Here is a 20,588-nt window from a genome sequence, read left to right on the forward strand (position 1 = left end):
ACGGCGAAAATGTCGCAATTAACGCCGTGCAACGGGTCCGTTAGCGTGCCCATTGACAGCAATGTAAATTTCTCCTGCAGCGCATCACTAGCGCGTGCCTTTTTCGGCTCGCGCTAGTGATGTGCCGTTCTTCTGTGACGCGCCTCGGACGCTGCTTGCAGCGTCCGCGGCGCGCCCGAGGTCCGTTCCCCGCTCTCGCAGATCGGGGATCTGCGAGAGTGGGGACGTTAACGCGACCCCAAACACGGCCCCTAAATAAACATTGCGTTAGCGCAATCCGCTAGCGCTAAACGGATTGCCCTAACGCAATGTGAACCTAGCCTAATAGTTTTATTTTTTAAAATATGATCCCATCACGATCCCAGCTTGTATTTTGGTGCAGAAGTGGCTAGGAGCATAACAGGCACATGTGCAGTTTTTGAAATATTTAAATTAAACGTTTTTTTTCGGAAATGGGTTTTAAAGTTTTGCGCTTGCGTTCGCATAGGTAAATTATCAAAGATACTCTTGTGACATATCTGGTGAAAGCATGTACAGTTCTGAGTAGAATGGTGTTTATTTTGTTTCTCTATCTCTTTTCTAGCCTGAGTTATGAGGAGAAATGTAAGGGCAGGCAACACCGAAATTCGCACTTTTTCCGAACTTTGAAAATCAATAAAAAATTAAAAAAAATATCTAGAATTTTTTTTTCTTCACATTTTGCATTCTCTGACAAACTATTACCAAATTCCAAAATCTCAAAAGAATTAAAAATATAGTGGTAAAAATCATTGGTTCACTTGACATGGAATGACCCGGGGGTTTATACTGTTTGGGTACATCAGGGGCTCTGCACATGCAACGTGACGCCTGCAGACCAATCCATCTAAGTCTGCATTCCAAATGGCGCTCCTTCCCTTCCGAGCTCTGCTATGCGCCCAAACAGTGGTTCCCCCCCACATATGGGGTATCAGCTTACACAGGACAAATTGGACAACAACTTTTGGAGTCCAATTTATCCTGTTACCCTTGTGAAAATACAAAACTGGGGGCTAAAAAATCATTTTTCTGAAAAAAAAAAAAAAATTATTTTCACGGCTCTGCGTTATAAACTGTAGTGAAACACTTGGGGGTTCAAAGCTCTCAAAACACATCTAGATAAGTTCCTTAGGGGGTCTACTTTCCAAAATGGTGTCACTTGTGGGGGGTTTCAATGTTTAGGCACATCAGGGGCTCTCCAAACGCGACATGGTGTCCCATCTCAATTCCAGTCAATTTTGCATTGAAAAGTCAAATGGCGCTCCTTCCCTTCCGAGCTCTGCCATGCACCCAAACAATGGTTTACACCCACATATGGGGTATCGGCGTACTCAGGACAAATTGCACAACAATTTTTGGGGTGCAATTTCTTCTCTTACCCTTGGGAAAATAAAAAATTTGGGGCGAAAAGATCATTTTTGTGAAAAAATATTATTTTTTATTTTTACGGCTCTGCATTATAAACTTCTGTGAAGCACTTGTTGGGTCAAAGTGCTCACCACACATCTAGATAAGTTCCTTGAGGGGTCTACTTTCCAAAATGGTGTCATTTGTGGGGGGTTTCAATGTTTAGGCACATCAGGGGCTCTCCAAACGCAACATGGCGTCCCATCTCAATTCCAGTCAATTTTGCATTGAAAAGTCAAATGGCGCTCCTTCGCTTCCGAGCTCTGTCATGTGCCCAAAAAGTGGTTTACCCCCACATATGGGGTATCGGCGTACTCAGGACAAATTGTACAACATCTTTTGGGGTCCATTTTCTCCTGTTACCCTTGGTAAAATAAAACAAATTGGAGCTGAAGTAAATTTTGTGTGAAAAAAAGTTAAATGTTCATTTTTATTTAAACATTCCAAAAATTCCTGTGAAGCACCAGAAGGGTTAATAAACTTCTTGAATGTGGTTTTGAGCACCTTGAGGGGTACAGTTTTTAGAATGGTGTCACACTTGGTTATTTTCTATCATATAGACCCCTCAAAATGACTTCAAATGAGATGTGGTCCCTAAAAAAAAAAATGGAAAAATGGTGTTGTAAAAATGAGAAATTGCTGGTCAACTTTTAACCCTTATAACTCCCTAACAAAAAAAAATTTTGGTTCCAAAATTGTGCTGATGTAAAGTAGACATGTGGGAAATGTTACTTATTAAGTATTTTGTGTGACATATCTCTGTGATTTAAGGGCATAAAAATTAAAAGTTGGAAAATTGTGAAATTTTCAAACTTTTTGCCAAATTACCATTTTTTTCACAAATAAACACAAGTTATATCGAATAATTTTTACCACTAACATGAAGTACAATATCTCACGAGAAAACAAAGTCAGAATCGCCAAGATCCGTTGAAGCGTTCCAGAGTTATAACCTCATAAAGGGACAGTGGTCAGAATTGTAAAAATTGGCCCGGTCATTAACGTGCAAACCACCCTCGGGGCTTAAGGGGTTAATGCTAACACACAACCGATGCCTGTTTTTGTTTATAAGCTGCCAGCAAGTGTTCTTTGCAGCCTACAAGTGGCCTTAGGAATCAAGTAACACATTACTGGCAGAGCGACACAAATGAGAGGAGCCATGATTTAGGCAGTCCAGCATGTGACCACTGAAGCCACGGATGGGCAGACGGTCACAAGCTTGTAAATAATGACCTGGAGCATTGCCAGAGCGTCTACCCTAGATCACCAGGGGAGTGAAGGGGCTATTTTATTTTTAACACAAAAGGTTGGCTATCCCCTTCACTACACAGTTACAACATATTTAATACTGAGCTACATGACATTCCAGGAAACTATTCGGATTGCTTTATGTGGAATCGGTAATTTCCCCTAATACGGGACAATCAGCATCAGTCTTATGGGGTTCTTGTCTTCCTTTGGATCAACATTTTAGGCTGGAGTCACACATTATATATTTTTCAATCCGATATTGATGCAGAAAAGTTGGACAAGTGTCATGCAATTACAAAGCGATTAATCTCATCTAGTAACCGTATTTAAATCTAGTTTACAAAAGTAATACAGTAATCTTCTATACAGATATAGATAGAAGCCATAGATAAATACCTGTCAAATATTTCATAAGCTCTGTGGAGTTTTTCCAGCAGCTTTATAGGAATAAATGTAAAGAAAAAAAAAACCTTACACGCAGTGCGAGAACCAGCTCCAAGTTCACATGCTGAGAACGCTGACAGGTCTCCATAGACTGTAGGACGAACTCAGGGATCGTCATGGGACCTCCCTCCACATGGAGTTTGGTGGACCCTGTGGATTATTTTTCCATGGTAAATAAATGGCTAAAGGAGGGAATTTGTCAGGCAGTGGGTTTTTTGGTGTGTGCAAATAACGGACTTGTGTGTTTCTTTCTTTTGACTACAGGGTTAGTAATGAGGGTGTCTGATAAAAGCCTCCCCATTACTAACTCCTGGACTTGATATCAGCAAGCATTATACAGCTGACCAACCCTAAAACCATTACTCCCACTGCCAATGCACTAGGGCAATTGGGAAGAGCCGAGGCTATGCGCCAGAATTGGGGCATCTAATGTTATGATCCGGTGACCTTGGAGCCACATGAAACTTTCTCTGGAGTAGGTGGAAACTGTACTGACCGCAGATCCTGAACTAACACCGCAACTAGAAGTAGCCGTGGGGTGTGCCTAACAAACCCTAGACACCTCGACACAGCCGGAGGACTAAATACCCCTATAGATGGAAATAGGAATACTACCTTGCCTCAGAGCAGAACCCCAAAGGATAGGCAGCCCCCACGAATATTGACTGAGTAGGAGAAGAAAAGACACACGCAGGCAGAAAACAAGATTTAGCAAAAGAGGCCACTCTAGCTAAATAGGAAAGGATAGGACAGAATACTAGGCGGTCAGTATTAAAACCCTTCAAAAAATATCCACAGCAGATAATACAAAAAATTCCACAATCTAACTAAAGACGTGGAGTGAATATCTGCAACCCCAGAGAATCCAACAGGACTGAGAAAATACTGACAATCTAAGCTGGACAAGAAAACACAAAAGAATAGCACTGAATTATGAAGCACACAGCATGTGTGCCACAGAAACAAAACCAGACACTTATCTTTGCTGATTTGGCAGAAAGGCAGGAGGACCCAGGCAGAGGTCCAACACCTCCCAACAACAATTGACAACTGGCAAGGACTAATGAATCCTGCACACCTAAATACCCCAGTCAGAACTGCAATCAGCAGATACACCTGACCAGGACTGCAACTCAGGGACAACTGCATTACCACCTACAACCACCGGAGGGAGCCCAAAAGCAGAATTCACAACAATCTAATGAATGTGCCATTTCTGGGGTGGCTTAGGGCTGTTCTTAAAGGGCTAGGAAAGGGACAATATCCATGGACCTTCCCAGCCTATTAGTATTAGCCTTCATTAAAAATAGGTGGGGGGGGGGGGGGAACCACATGTCTTTTAGGGTCCCACCTTTTTAATAAGCAGTAAAAGTTAAGCCGTCAGCTGGGAACGGATATTAATATGCTGGGAAGCTCCGTGGATATCGGCTCATTCCCAGACAATTAATTCCATCTCAAAGCTGTCTGGTTTCCCTTAGCTGGTTATTAAAAAAAAATATATAAGGGGGACATACCACTTTTTTTTCATTTATTCGCTAAATACATGTATGGCAAACTACATACACACAAAGCACCAATTATATATCTCACCAACATATTTCTATCTATTGTATTCTGACGGTTGGGCTGTGAATTTGCACTACTTGGCTGATGAAACCACGAGATCTGTGGGTTTAAAAAAAAAAAAGAAAAAAAAAAAAAAAAAAAGGAGGACAGCACACCCATTGACTTACACTGGAGATTGCGATCTGATTCTCGCAGACAATCACAGCATGCTGTGAATTTTTTTTTCTCAGTCCAATCCGAGCAAAAAAAAAACAAAAAAAAACTCGAAGATGAGCACTGACTTATTTACCAACATTGGTCACAATAGAATACAATGCAATTTTTTCTTGCATTGCACTAATCTGATTTGTATGCCAGTGTGAGTGAGCCCTTAGGCTGCATGCTGTGCTTAAGTTTACCTTCAAACCCTAAAAACAATAACCTTTGTGAACCATTACACAGGCATGCTGTGTCCCCGAATGTTTCAGAGAAATAATACCGTTGTACATATCTCCAATGGAACAATGACACGACTATTTCTACTGCAGCCTTGGCACAGCTCCCTAGAAAAGCAAAGCTGTAATATGGGCATGAAACTCTAGATAACCCTCAAAAACAGTTTTTAGTTTTTATTTCCTCTCTCGAAGGCTCTTTACTTATAGAAGTGTTAATAATGTTCAGCTGAAGGTCGGATAATTTAGTATTGACAAGAATCTTCTAAAACTAGACTGAAAGGATTTAATAGACTATTTAAAAGTGCCCGATCATAAGGTCAGTGCCATGTGCAAGGTGCTCATAAAATCTGAAATATCACAAGATCAAGGTCAGCCCAGAAGGATAAAGGGGGAAAACGGAGCTCTTCGGTGTTGTCATAATTGTAACAAATGGAACAGACATGTAGCCATGGGCCTGTAGGCACCCACAGTGCCACAGCATGGCGCCTTCCAGTGGAAATCGCATCCCCTGCAAAAGCTCTATAATACAGCACATAACCGAAAATGGGCCATGATTTATCACATTTATTAAAGGGAACCTGTCACCTGAATTTGGCGGGACCGGTTTTCGGGTGTTTGATTCACCCTTTCCTTACCCGCTGGCTGCATGCTGGCCGCAATATTGGATTGAAGTTCATTCTCTGTCCTCCGTAGTACACGCCTGCGCAAGGCACGCACAGTATGCTTTGCCCAACTGCGGGCAAAGCCAAAAAGCATTAGTGCGCATGCGCCGGTGCACTATGTCCCGGAACACAGCTAAATACTTCCGGGATTGCCTTGCGCAGGCGTGTACTACGAAAAGCATTAGTGCGCATGCGCACTATGTCCCGGAAGTATTTAGCTGTGTTCCGGGACATAGTGCGCCGGCGCATGCGCACTAATGCTTTTCGGCTTTGCCCGCAGTTGGGCAAAGCATACTGCGCGTGAGCAAGGCAAGATTGCCTTGCGCAGGCGTGTACTACGGAGGACAGAGAATGAACTTCAATCCAATATTGCGGCCAGCATGCAGCCAGCGGGTAAGGAAAGGGTGAATCAAACACAGTACAATGTAAATCAATGGCAAAAAAAAAAAGCGGTGCTAATGGTTCGGAAAAATCCACAAGGTAAACGCAGCGGATTTAAAAAAAAAAAAAAAAAAAAGACCATGTAAATTCTTTTTGCGGATCGGCTGCGTTTCTTCACCCATTCCATAATAGAAATCCGCAGGTGGTAAAAACTGCATGAAATCTGCACAGAATCCACAAAAAACAACACAAAAATAGAATTAGAACTTACCGGTAATTCTCTTTCTAGGAACCTTCCATGACAGCAGTATCGGAGGATGTCTCCCCGCCCTAATAGGGGACAGGAACAGAAAGAGGTTAAATACCCCTCCCCTTCCTGCAACCACCAGTGTTTTTTTTCCTGGACAGTAGCATGTATAGTTCCCACTTAAGTGCAGGAAACATCTAATACATAAATCAGATAGGGAGGGAAATTAGTGCTGTCGTGGAAGGTTCCTAGAAAGAGAATTACCGGTAAGTTCTAATTCTATTTTCTCCAGTCACCTTCCACGACAGCAGTATCGGAGTGATACCAACCGCTAATTTCTTTAGGGAGGGACAATAGCCCCTAGAACTCGTCTGCCAAACGATAGGTCCCTATTGAAGTTGAGCCTGTAGTGTCTGGTGAATGTATGGACTGACGACCAGGTGGCGGCTCTGCATATCTGCTCCGAAGATGCACTACCCCTCTCTGCCCAGGAAGTTGAGACTGCACGGGTGGAGTGTGCTTTTAGAGAAGCTGGAGGAGTCAGATTCTGGGATGAATAGGCAAGACTAATGGCCTGTTTAATCCAATTTGCTATTGTACTTTTGGCTGCCTTCTTGCCTTTATTTCGTCCTGACCACTGGATGAACAGATTCTGATCCACCCTCCAACTTTCTGTCTGTTGAAGGTAGAATAGGACCACTCTACGGACGTCCAGGGTATGAAAGACCTCCTCTTTTGGATTAGAGGGATTCGGACAGAATGAGGGTAAGATGATCTCTTGATTTCTATGGAATTCTGAGACTACTTTAGGCATAAAGGAAGGATCTAATTTGAGGATTATGCTGTCCATAGTTATGGTCAGGAATGGCTCCTGGATTGACAAAGCCTGTATCTCCCCTATAAGCCTGGCAGTAATGATAGCCACCAGAAAGACTGTTTTAAGGGTCAAGATTTTTAAGTTGGAGGCTGAAAGGGGTTCAAAAGGGTCACCGGTCAGACTCTTTAGAACAAGATTCAAGTCCCATGGAGGGGAGTGGATGAGACGTCTTGGACGGATTCTAGTTGCTGAAGCTATAAACCGTTTGATCCATCGGTGATTTGCCAGATCTTGGTCGAAGAAAGACCCCAGGGCTGACACCTGAACCTTTAGGGTACTTGGTGAGAGCCCCAGTTCCAAGCCCTTCTGGAGGAATTGAAGGATTTGTGCAATCTCTGGGTTGAATGGATCTGGTTTGTTCGGGAAACACCATGAAGAAAATTTCTTCCATATTTTTCCATAAATGGCATTCGTTATCGGCTTCCTACTTTTTTGTAGGGTTTCAATCACGTCTTGAGAGAGCCCTCTGGCTTTCAGGATCTCGGCTTCAGAAACCAGGCTGCTAACTTCAGCTTGTGCAGGTCTGGATGAAATACAGGACCCTGTTGAAGCAGGTCGCGTCTCTGGGGAAGCAGGATTGGACCTTCTAGGCACATGTCTGTTAACGCGTTGAACCAGCTTCTCCCTGGCCACAATGGGGCTATCAGAATCGTTGTGACTTGATCTATCCGGATTTTCTGCAATGTTCTGGACAGCAATGGGATTGGCGGAAAGGTATATGCTAGGGCAAATTCCCAAGGATGGGAGAATGCGTCCAACCCGAGCCTCATTTGAGGTGCTTAGGGAGAAGAAGGTGTCTGACTTTGTATTCTGTCTGCTGGCGAACAGGTCCACCTTGGGGGTTCCCCACCTCTGGACCAAGGATAGGAATACCTCCTGGTTTAGGGACCAATCCCATGGATGAAAGTCCCTCCTGCTGAGGTAATCCGCCTGGGAATTGTCCAACCCCTTTATATGCACTGCAGAGATGGACAGGAGGTGCTTCTCTGCCCAGGAAAAAAATCCTTCCAGCAGTTAACTTTAGGCTTGAGTATCTCGTGCCCCCTTGGTGTCGGAGATAGGCGACAGTGGTCATATTGTCGGACATCACTCGTACATGGTGACCCTGGACGAGGGCCAATGAGGCTTTCAGCGCTTCCTCTACTGCTTTTAATTCTCTCAGATTTGAGGAGCTGCGTCTCACATCTGGGGGCCACAACCCCTGAAAGTGGGATTTTTCGATCACAGCACCCCATCCTCTCTGACTTGCGTCTGTTGTAAGTACTCTGAGAGGAGTCTGATCCCAGCTGACTCCCCGCTGTAGGTTTCGGGAGTTCAGCCACCATGAGAGGGAGGATCTTACATGAGTGGGAAGAGCGATCTTCCTGGATAAAGCCATCTGGTGTCCTCTTGAATATGACAGGATGTGAGATTGAAGAATTCTTGTATGGGCCTGGGCCCAGGGGACTGCCTGGATTCATGATGTTAGAGAACCCAGGATTGACTGTCTTAGAGTTGGGAATTTTTGGCCTCTGAATCTGGAGATCCTGTGGACAAGATCGATCCGACGGTCCCTGGGTAGGAAGGACATTCTCTTCTCTGAGTCCAGAAGAACTCCTAGGAATTTCTTCTGTGGAGACGGCCGGAGATCTGATTTTGCCAAATTCGGAATCCACCCAAGAGATGTTAAAACATTGAGAACCTTCGTCGCGTCCTGATTGAGGCGAAAAGCTGATGGGGCAATGAGAAGGAAGTCGTCCAAGTATGGAATGACGCAGACCCCCTGTTGTCGGATAAAGATTATCACTTCTAGCATGATCTTGGTGAAGACACGTGGAGCTGATGATACTCCGAAAGGAAGGACATTGAACTGGTAATGGCTGATCCGCTTGTTTTGGGAAATAGCGAACCTGAGGAACCTCCTGTGGTCTGGATGTATTGGCACATGGTAGTATGCGTCCCTCAGGTCCAATGTGGCCATTACCCAGTTCTGTCCAATCAGCGGGATTGCTGATCTGATAGATTCCATCTTGAATCTTCGATATCTTATCACCTGATTTAGAGGTTTCAGGTTTACGATGATACGGTGTTTCCCTGAGGGTTTCTTCACCAGAAAGAGATGGGAGTAATGGCCTTCTCCTCTTTCCCGATGTGGTACATGGGAAATCACCTTTGCTTGGAGCAGGCTTAGAATATCCGACCTCAGAGCTTCCTGAAGTTTTGGAGATTGTGGAGAAGTGATCGTTAGACGGTGAGGAGGAGGACTCTCGAATTCCAATCTTAGGCCATCCTGTATGGTACGCAGGACCCACCGATCCCTGGTGATCTCTTGCCAACTGGAGAGAAAATCCGAGAGTCGACCCCCGACCTGGGAGCAGTCATTGCTTCTCAGAGGACTGCTGGGGTTGGGGGAACATGATATTTCTGGCTTTCCCACCTTTGGGGTAGCTCCATCGTCCCGTTTTGCCTTTTCCCCTATAATTCTGTTGGGGTGGTTGGTCACGAGGGGAACGAAAAAAACGCTTCCTAGGGTTCCTTTGTTCCGGCAGGACTTTCTTTTTGTCTGAAGCCTTGTCCAGGATGTCGTCTAAGGCTGGCCCAAAGACATGATGACCTTGGAAAGGAATACCACAAAGTTTGGACTTTGAGGTAATGTCTCCTCCCCAAGACTTAAGCCACAAGGCCCTTCTAGCTGAATTTGTAAGGACAGCGGATCTAGCGGCTACCCGAACTGATTCCGCGGAGGCGTCCGCGAGGAATCCGGTTGCTTTTTGGAGCAGCGGGAGAGAATTAAGGTTGTCCTCCCTGGATGTACCCTGTACGAGGTGGTTCTCTAAGGTACGAAGCCAGAGAAACAACGATCTGGAGACACATGTTGAGGCCACGTTGGATTTCAATAAATTAGTTGAGGTTTCCCAAGATTTCCTCAGTAAACTCAGTTTTACGATCCATAGGATCTTTCAGCTGGGAGGAATCTTCAAAGGGTAGGGCCGTTTTCTTGGTTACCCTTGACACCTGAACATCCACTTTGGGCATTTCAAATAAAGAACAATCTCCCTCAAGGGGGAAGCGATTTTTAAACTCAGATGGGACATTTAACCCCTTTTCCGGCAGGCCCCACTCCTGGAGGATAAGGTTCTCGATGTTTTCGTGTATGGGGAATCCCTTTACCGACCTAGGTTTCAGACCCCCGAACATATCATCCTGCACGGAATGGCCCTCTATCTCCTCCTCTACCCCCATGGTGCCTCTCACCATGGAAATTAACTCTTCCAAATCCTCAGAGGAGAAGAGGTATTTTCTACTATCAGATTTGGGAGCAGAAGTAGAACCCTCGTTTTCCCAGCTATACTCTGAACCTGAGTTATGTATCTCGCCTGAGTCAGAGACGCCCGCCCTGGCCGCCGCTGATGATCCTAGGTCCAGGACGCCGGCCGGCACGCGCCGGAGCTCCAGCCCAAAAAAAAGGAAGTCCGGGTGCGCGTCACTTCCGATGCACGCGCGCCAACCCCAGCAGCAGCGTGGAGGGAGGAGGAAGCCGGGGAGCCGCAGGAGGACCCCGGAGCACTACATCGCTCTGCATTGCCACCCGAAAGTGGTGCAGGAAGAGCGGGCAAAGGTCCAAGTCACGCGAGGACCGCGGAGATGGAAGCAGTCTAGAAGAGGAGGAGAGCGGACTGCCCGGCTATCAGGTAACAGTACTCCCGTTCGCCGGCCACGGCAGCACTATCAAAGAACCTCTTCATGCCCCATAGGGGACGAGAAAAAACACTGGTGGTTGCAGGAAGGGGAGGGGTATTTAACCTCTTTCTGTTCCTGTCCCCTATTAGGGCGGGGAGACATCCTCCGATACTGCTGTCGTGGAAGGTGACTGGAGAAAAAGGCGCAGATTCTGACCTGCGTTTTCTGCCAAGAAATGCAGAATCTGCACAGGAAATTCCACAGCCAAATCTGCAACGTGTGCACATACCCAAAGGCTGCAGTTAGACAGCCATACAAGTCTGACAGAGATCAAATTGCAATGCTCGGAGAGGCGGACAGGTCTCCCGATCCATGCGTGACCGCATCATATATTTCAATGCAGATGTCCCACTGGGCTCAGGAGAGCTGTTGGCCAGTCCATGCATTGTGGTCTGATTTACGAGTAGTCTGACTGCATAGTAAGGGTATGTGCACACGTTGGAAAAGAGGTGCAAAATTTTCTGCACAAAATCCGCATCCGCTGATTTTCCGCGGTTTTTGCCACTGCGGAGTTTTAACATGGAGGGGTGCAGAAACGCTGCAGATCCGCACAAAAGTAGTGACATGCACTTCTTTGAAATCCACAGCAATTCGACACTGATTTTTCCACACCATCTGCACAGTTTTGTTTTTTTTGCCATTGAATATCATTATACTGTACATCACAGTGTGGATCTGCAGCGTTTCTGCGCGGAAAAACCCGCTGCGGATCCGCAGCAAATCTGCATCATGTGCACATAGCCATGTGCACACGTTGCAGATTTGGCTGCGGATTTGCAGCTGTTTTCCATGCGGTTTACAGTACCATGTAAACCTACGGAAAACCAAATCCACAGTGCACATGCAGCGGAAAATACCGCGTGGAAACGCTGCGTTGTATTTTCCGCAGCATGTCAATTCTTTGTGCTGATTCCGCAGTGGTTTACACCTGCTCCTGAATAGGAATCCGCAGGTGTCAAACCGCAAGTGGAATCCGCACAAACACCACAGGAAATCCGCAGTAAATCTGCAGGTAATCCGAAGTACGTTTTACCTGCGAATTTAGCAAAAACGTTGCGGAAAAATCCACACACAAATCCGCTCCACGTGCACATAGCCTAAAAGCGACTTCCAGCTCACACACAGTGCAGTGTGATTTGGCAATTAAGAAAAATCATGAGTGAAGAAAAGTACCAAAGCGACGCTGGAACCTGGAAGGAGGAGTTCGCAGTATATTACCGCACTTAAAAAACAAGATATAATCTTGTAGTTATAATACCTTTTAAAGGCAAACAAAAATAAAATAAATTATGTTACAAAGTAAGATTTCGAGACTTCGTAAGGTCCCTTCCTCAGGCATGGTATAACAGTTTCTGAAGAAGCACAAATATAAAAAAATAAAAAATAAAGGAAAGAAAAAATTATACCATGCCTCTTTTTTCTCTATCATTTTTTTTTTTTAATTTGTGCATACATTTGTGATTTTTCAGAAATGTTGTTATATACCATGCCCGAGGAGGGGACCTAACAAGTCTCAAAAGCTTGCCTAGCAACATTATTTTATTGGTAGCCAGTAAAAAAGCCGGATTACGTACCGGTAATGCCCTTTTAATGAGCCACGACAGCACCCACTTTGAGAGAGGGACCCGCCCATAGGAACAGGAAACCTACAGAGACAAAAGGGCGGCCCCCCTCCTCTCCTCAGTTGTTTTTCAGAGTACGAGAGGAACCGCCGTTGTTAAATTAGTATATCTTCATATTTGTTAGAACATCTTATCATATCTATATTCACCCATGAGAATATTAATAACTACATATATCTATTAGGGTGGGAAGTGACAGGGTGCTGTCGTGGCTCATTAAAAGGGCATTACCGGTACGTAATCCGGCTTTTTACCCTTCGCCACGACAGCAATCACTTTGAAAGATTTGCAGAGAACCTTCACCTGGGTGGGATTACCGTACTAAGGACGGCTCTCCCGAATGCCAAGTCAGAAGCGGAAGATAGATCAAGTCTATAGTGTCTATAGAAAGTTGAAGGCAACGACCAGGTTGCGGCCTTACATATGAGCTCGATGGGGATGTCTTTATTTTCCGCCCACGAGGATGATACGGCTCGAGCTGAATGCGCCTTTACTCCCTCTGGAGGATTTTCGCCTTTTGACAAGTATGCAAGATGGATAGCCTCTCTGATCCACCGGGACAAGGTAGCTTTCGTGACCCCATGCCCTTTTCGATGACCCTGAAAAGACACAAACAGAGCCCTACTCTGTCTGCAAGAGCGGGTTCTGTCTACGTAGCCTAGGACTGCTCTTTTAACATCAAGCATATGTAGCTTCTCCTCCTCTGGATCTGCCGGATTATCATAAAAGGAAGGTAAAAAGATTTCTTGGGCTCTATGGTATTTTGTAGCTACCTTAGGGAGATATGATGGATCAGGTTTGAGAACTACCCTGTCCTGATATACCATTAGGAATGGAGGGTCAATGGAGAGGGTGTGGATGTCACTCACTCTTCTAGCAGAAGCGAAGGCTATCAGTAAAGCTACCTTGTATGTGATGTTCTTTAGAGGAATAGAGTGTAAGGGTTCAAAAGGAGAACCCATTAAGGCGTCTAGGACTAGATTCAGGTCCCAAGGCGGCAGGCGTGGAACATGGACCGGTGTACATCTCTCGCAAGCTTTAATAAATCTCGCTACCCATCTATTACTAGCTATATTAGCACTATAGAGGGCTCCCAAGGCAGATACTTGAACTCTCAGAGTATTAACCGATAAACCCATCTGTCGGCCTTTTTGCAAAAATTCAAGGATGGCTTTAACCGGAACCTTACTAGAGAAGGGTTTTGTATAGAAGTTGAGGAATTTCCTCCATACTCTGCTATAGATTAGAGTTGTAGATTTTTTCCTGCTCAACAGTAATGTATTGATTAGTTCTTGAGAGAACCCTCTTAAAGTCAGTATCTGCCTCTCAAGTTCCACGCCGTGAGGTGGAGACCCTTTACCTGTGGATGGCAGAATGGACCCTGAGAGAGTAGGTCTGGAGTCATTGGCAGAATCCATGGATCGCAAACTGACATTGCTCGAAGACAGGAGAACCAGGGTCTCTTTGGCCAAAATGGAGCTATTAATATCACTTTTGCTTTTTCTTCCCTTATTTTCCTGATGACCAATGGGAGCAGCATCATTGGTGGGAAAGCATAGGCCAGATCGTATCTCCATGGATACTGGAGAGAGTCTACTATATCCGGATGATCTGCCACATTCAGGGATGCAAACATCGGGACCTGCCTGTTGTTTCTGGTAGCAAATAGATCTATCTGCGGAAGGCCCCATATGTCCACTATTCTCCTGAATATCCGAGGATTGAGAGTCCATTCTCCCTGGCAAAGCGTATGGCGACTTAGGAAGTCGGCCTTTAAATTTTCTACTCCTCTGATGTGGAGAGCCGTGAGTGAAAGCAAATTGGGTTCCGCTAGGTCGAAGATGCCTGCTGCTGAACACATCAGACTTCCTGATCGCGTTCCACCTTGCCGATTTAAATATGCGACGACTGTCGTGTTGTCCGACAGGATCTTGACATGAGACCCTCGGAGCTGGGGAAGGAAAAAATTCAAGGCATAAAAAACTGCAGTCAGTTCCTTCCAGTTTGAGGAGTTTTGAATCTCTAAAGAACTCCAGCGACCTTGAGCTATATTTTGGTCTAGATGGGCCCCCCACCCATCTGGACCCGCGTCAGTGGTGAGCAATTTAGAGGACCTAATTGCCCATGAAACTCCCCTGGACAAATGGTCTTTATTTAACCACCAAAGGAGTGACTGAAGCACGTCAGACAAAGTGATTTTCGTGTTTAAATGACCCTGGCAATGCGATTGAGTATGAAGTATCTGGTGTTGTAAGGCCCTAGTATGATATTGGGCCCATTGAACCGCAGGAATACAGGAGGAGAGTGAACCTAAGAGACATGGCATCTCTAAGGGACATATGAGGACTAGATCTTGCCATAGTGACCTTTGAAATTATGGTTGATTTTTTGGAATCTGGTAAGAGACATTTTTGACTTACAGAGTCCATCCAAGACTAGTCCTAGGAAGGACTGAAGAGTCTCTGGATGCAGCCTGGACTTTCTGAAATTCACAATCCAACCTAGAGACTGTAACAATGAAATTGCATTAGACAAGCGGTTTTTACATTGAGATGCTGAATTACCAATTATTAAGAAATCATCTAAATAGGGCACAATTAGCGTGTCCTGATGACGTAGATAAGCCATCACCTCCAGCATGACTTTCGTGAAAATTCGAGGAGCCATAGACAGGCCGAATGGCATGGCCGTAAACTGGAAGTGACGGATTCGGCCCTGTAGATTTACTGCCACTCTGAGATATTGTTGATGGTCCGTATGAATTGGAAGATGATAGTATGCATCCTTTAGATCGAGACCTGTCATAAAGCACCTAGGAAACAAAAGTTTGATAGTAGATCTTATTGATTCCATTTTAAAGGTGTTTTCATACAAAAAGGAATTTAGTTTTTTTAGATTTATTATAGTACGGAAGGTACCATCTGGTTTTGAAACCAGAAGGGGAATAAAATCCCCTTCCTTCCTTATTTTTTGGTACTTCGATGAGTACATTCTTAGCCAAAAGGCTCAGAATTTCTAACTGAAGCGCTTCTTGTTGATCCGACGCTTTCAGTGATGTTATGATAAAGTTATTATGTGGCAATTTAAAGAAATCTAATCTCAACCCCGATTTTATTAAACGGAGGATCCATTGATTCGAGGTTATGTTTTCCCATTGATTATAAAAATACTTCAGTCTTCCGCCGACTGGGATCTCTCTACTGGTGGCATCTACCACGTCTCGATGTTTCAGGGTTACTATATAAGGCACCTTTCGGTTTAGTTTCTTTTGACTCCCAACGGTCTTTCTGTGCCTCGTACGGCCTCCTCCTGTTAAATGGCCGTCTTCTAAACGCTCTCCTATAAGAAGGAAGAAACTGTTTAGGAAAGCCCTTCCTTCTCTCTCCTGCCTTGTTCAGTATGTCATCCAGAACCTTCCCGAACAGGAACTCACCCTGGCACGGGATTGAACATAATCTGGATTTTGATTGTGCATCTCCCTTCCATCCTTTCAGCCAGAGGGCTCGACGAGCTGCGTTGACCAGACCGGCTGATCTCGCTGCCAAATGAAGGGAGTCTGCTGAAGCGTCAGCTAGGAATGCTGCAGCACTCCTAATCAGTGGCACAGTTTGGAGAATTTTTTCTCTCGTGACCTTGCCTTTAACTTGCTGCTCCAGCTGATCCACCCAGACTAGTAGAGACCTAGCTGTGCACGTGCCCGATATTGCTGGCTTAAAGGCTCCTGTGTTTGTCTCCCAAGATCTCTTGAGGAGAGCTTCCGTTTTACGATCTAGAGGATCTAGTAACACTCCTGTGTCCTCTACTGGAAGGGAAGACTGCCTCGAAGTTGATGCCACCGCCGCATCCACTTTAGGGACTTTGGACCATACCGCCAGATCCTCATCATTAAAAGGGTAGCGCCTTTTAGAAGATGATGGGAGAAACCCCTTCCCTTGTTTGTCCCATTCCTTCCTGACAAGGTCCTTAATAGTGGTAATGACCGGAAAGGCACGCTGTTTTTTCTGGCCCAGTCCAGCAAACATTATATCCTGAACCGACCTAACCTCCTTAGTATCCGGACACCCCATAGTGTTCCTAACGGACTTTACAAGGTGGTCTATGCTGGCGACCAGAAAACATGCTCCGCCTTCATCTTCCGAAGAGCTGGGAGATGATCCTGAGGTATTGGAGGATCGGATCAGGCCTTCTTCAGACTCTGAAGTGGAGACGGGAGAGAGGCGTTTACTTCCATTTTTTTTTAGAGATTTTCATCCGAAAGACTGGATCTCCTGTCTTATCATGGACCGGATGTTTGTAGCAGTGACAGCCGCCTCATCCTGTAAAGTTTGATCTATACAGGTCTGACATAACCTCTTGGGATACGTGTCGGGCAGGGGTTGTATACATAAGGCACACTGTCTACGTTTAGATTTAGTGGTCTTCTTAGCCTAAGGGGAGAGCAGAGAAGGAAGGGATCAGCCTATAGGTAGAGGATTATAAACACTCACCCAGTGAAGCCAACATCCTACCGGTATCGGAGGTGAAGCCGCTGTATGGGGTGTGAGTAGATCTGTGTCTCTACTCCTCGTCTTACTCCTGGTGCGAGTGTCAGATCCTGGCATGGAACGAGCACTTCTCTTTACCGACGACTTAGCGCTGCTCTTCTCAGCGCTATCATCCACCGCTGGTGGGAGCTCCACATGTGCCGGGGACAGCATGGTGAGCGATTAGCTCAGCGTCCCTGACCTATTTTATAAAGCGCGCTTCATTTTTTTTTTTTTTTTCCTTCAGGAGCGCCGCTGCTGCGAACCGGAAGTGTACCAATCACTTCCGGTTCAATGAATCAGCACGGACTTACCCGCGCGATGCAGCCGCCGCCGCCTCTACAGCGTTGCCGGCAGCCGACGAACTTCCCCACAGCTGGCTCCTCCAAAGGCCGGACTCCATCGTCCGGAACCTGCCGGGATTTCCGATAGGAACAGGAAACCAACTGAGGAGAGGAGGGGGGCCGCCCTTTTGTCTCTGTAGGTTTCCTGTTCCTATGGGCGGGTCCCTCTCTCAAAGTGGGTGCTGTCGTGGCGAAGGGTAAAAGGGTAAAAGGTATCATAACTATAAGATTATCTTGTTTTTCCTACCAAAAGCACTTATTTTTTCCTCCATTCATTAGAACGGAATGAAAAATGCTGCAAAAGTGCTGAATTGATTAGCACTATATTCATTAGGCAGATATTAAACAACTAGATGATGGCCTGATTGTAACGCATCGGGTATTCTAGAATATGCATGTCCACGTAGTATATTGCACAGTCCACGTAGTATATTGGCCAGCCCATGTAGTATATAGCACAGCCCACGTAGTATATAGCACAGCCCACGTAGTATATAGCACAGCCCACGTAGTATAATGCACAGCCCACGTAGTATAATGCACAGCCCACGTAGTATAATGCACAGCCCACGTAGTATAATGCACAGCCCACGTAGTATATTGCACAGCCCACGTAGTATATTGCACAGAGCCACGTAGTATACAGCACAGAGCCACGTAGTACATTGCCTAGCTACGTATGTCACAGGTTAAAAAACAACAAATAAACATACTCACCTTCCGATCCGAGGGCCCCTTGTAGTTCTAACATACTCACCATACTTGTAGTTCTGTCGCCTGTGCGCGGTACAGGCGGCAGCTTCCGGTCCCAGGGTGTGATGACGTTGCGGTCACATGACCGTGACGTCATGGCAGGTCCTTCTCCCATACTATCCATGCCGTGCGGTTACTGGAGGGTCGCGAGGAGCAGGAAAGGCGGCGGAATGTGAGTATATAATGATTTTTTATTATTTTTAACATTAGATCCTTTTACTATTGACGCTGCCTATGCAGCGTCAATAGTAAAAACTTAGTCACACAGGGTTAATAGCGGCGGTAACGGAGTGAGTTACACGTGGCATAACGCGGTCCGTTACTGCTGGCATTAACCCTGTGTGAGCGGTGACTGCGGGGAGTATGGAGCGGGAGCCGGGCACTGACTGCTAGGGAGTAGGGAGGGACTAATCGGACTGTGGCCGTCGCTGTTTGGTCGCGGCAGCCATGACGGGCAGCTGGCGAGACCAATAAGCGAATGAATATCCGTGACGGAAGTTGCCGACAGACAGAAGGACGGAAGTGACCCTTAGACAATTACGGTATATAGTAGAAGTCCACACAGACGTGGATAATCCATATATATGCGTGTGGGCAAAACTTGTCACTCCACAAACATGTTTGCAGCAATAAGAAACCAGGAGTTTCAATGTCAAAACATCATTTTATTATTTCGAAAAAAAAAAAAAAAACTTAGTGAAATAAGTGAATAAAATAATGAACAACAGTCCACCATAATAATACACAGATATCCTGGCGACAAATGGTTGAGAGCACAATCAATGCAATGAATTTGATCCAGTCCATGTGGGGCAGGCGAGAGCGTCGACCACACAGATTAAGCACAGAATAACGCCAAGTTAAAGTTGTCCAAGCAGCTGCCATAAAGGCCCAACACACTGCTTTGACACGGCGCCAAAAAAGTCACAGAACTGCTGGTTTCTTATTGCTACAGAAGTGCTGAATTGACCGGCTGCAAATCTGCAAGGAAAATAGAAGATCTGTGCAGGAGACTAAGGTTATGTGCACACGTTGCAGATTTCCTGTAGATCCGCAGTGTTTTTTCTGTGCAGAAACGCTGCAGATCCGCAAGTGATAAACAGTACAATGTAAATCAATGAGGAAAAAAAAATGCTGTGCTAATGGTGCGGAAAATTCTGTGCGGAAAAGCTGCGGATTAAAAGAAGTACAGTAGCATGTCACTACTTTTTTGTGGATCTGCAGCGTTTCTGCACCCTTCCATTATAGAAATCCGCAGGGGTAAAAAATGCAAGAAAGCCGCACAAAATCTGCAGCAAATCCGTACAAAAATACAACAAATCCGCACCTGCGTTTTCTGCCAAGAGATGCAGAATCCGCACCAGAAATTCCTGAGACTAATCCGCAATGTGGGCACATAGCCTAGCTATGTGCCCACGTTGCGGAATTGCCTGTGGAATTTTTTGTGCGGATTCTGCATCTCTTGGCAGAAAACGCAGGTGCGGATTTGCTGCGTTTCTTACCCCTGCAGATTTATATAATGGAATGGATACAAAAACGCTGCAGATCTGCAAAAAAAGTAGTGACATGCTCCTTCTTTTAATCCGCAGCTTTTCCGTGTGGAATTTTTCACACCATTAGCACAGCTTTATTTTTTTCATTGATTTACGTTGCACTGTAAATCACTTGCGTTTCTGCAGCGTTTCTGCATGGGAAAAACCCTGCGGATCTGCAGGAAAACCGCAACGTGTGCACATAACCTTACGGAATCTCAGTTACTTTGATGGGAGAGTAAAACTTTTTTCATAGGAAACGATGCAGTGTGTGAACAAAGCCATACACACAGACTTCGGCAATAATAAAAAAAAGCTGCTGACTTAACCCTTTACATTGCACAGATGAAATCTACAGCATTTCCGAACAGTTTGGTGCAGAGACCGGACCCCAGATTTCTGCAGCTAATTTGCAGTTTTTCATGCAGCAGACAGATTAAAAATAAATAAATATATATATATATATACACATATACATGTACATATATACATATATACACACACACCTCACATGTGGTTACGTCACCAGTCTCCATTAGGAAAACCCCACAGAGCAGCGCTCAGATGAAGTGAGGAATTCATTCTCAGAGGTTGTAGAACTACAAGTGACAGCAGCCCCTGCTTTGCACCCTGCAGGCTGTACCCTCGGGGCAATGAGCAGACAGCACCATAAAGACCGGTGGTCGCTTCTCCCCTTCAATAACAGCTCTGGGCAAAACATAGACCGCAGTGATTCGGCCACAATAACGCCGCAGCCCAAGAAACCTTCCGTTGTGAACCAGCGAGAACTTCCGGTCCCAGGTGTCG

General features: G+C 45.4%; 1 protein-coding gene across 2 annotated transcripts in view; it reads right to left on the reverse strand.

Moving 5' to 3' along the window:
* BTBD3 (BTB domain containing 3) overlaps positions 1-20,588 on the reverse strand; it is a 33,450-nt gene that overhangs the window by 12,465 nt on the left and 397 nt on the right. Inside the window, exon 1 of one of the 2 annotated variants that reach the window (XM_077282598.1) lies at positions 20,288-20,580. The exons of the other annotated variant lie outside the window; for it this stretch is intronic. The gene's annotated coding sequence lies outside the window, so the exon portion shown is untranslated. Of the gene's footprint in view, positions 1-20,287; positions 20,581-20,588 lie in introns of those variants that run through there. 2 annotated transcript variants of the gene reach the window in all.

Source organism: Ranitomeya variabilis, chromosome 2 (assembly GCF_051348905.1).
Source record: "Ranitomeya variabilis isolate aRanVar5 chromosome 2, aRanVar5.hap1, whole genome shotgun sequence".
Lineage (NCBI taxonomy): Eukaryota > Metazoa > Chordata > Amphibia > Anura > Dendrobatidae > Ranitomeya > Ranitomeya variabilis.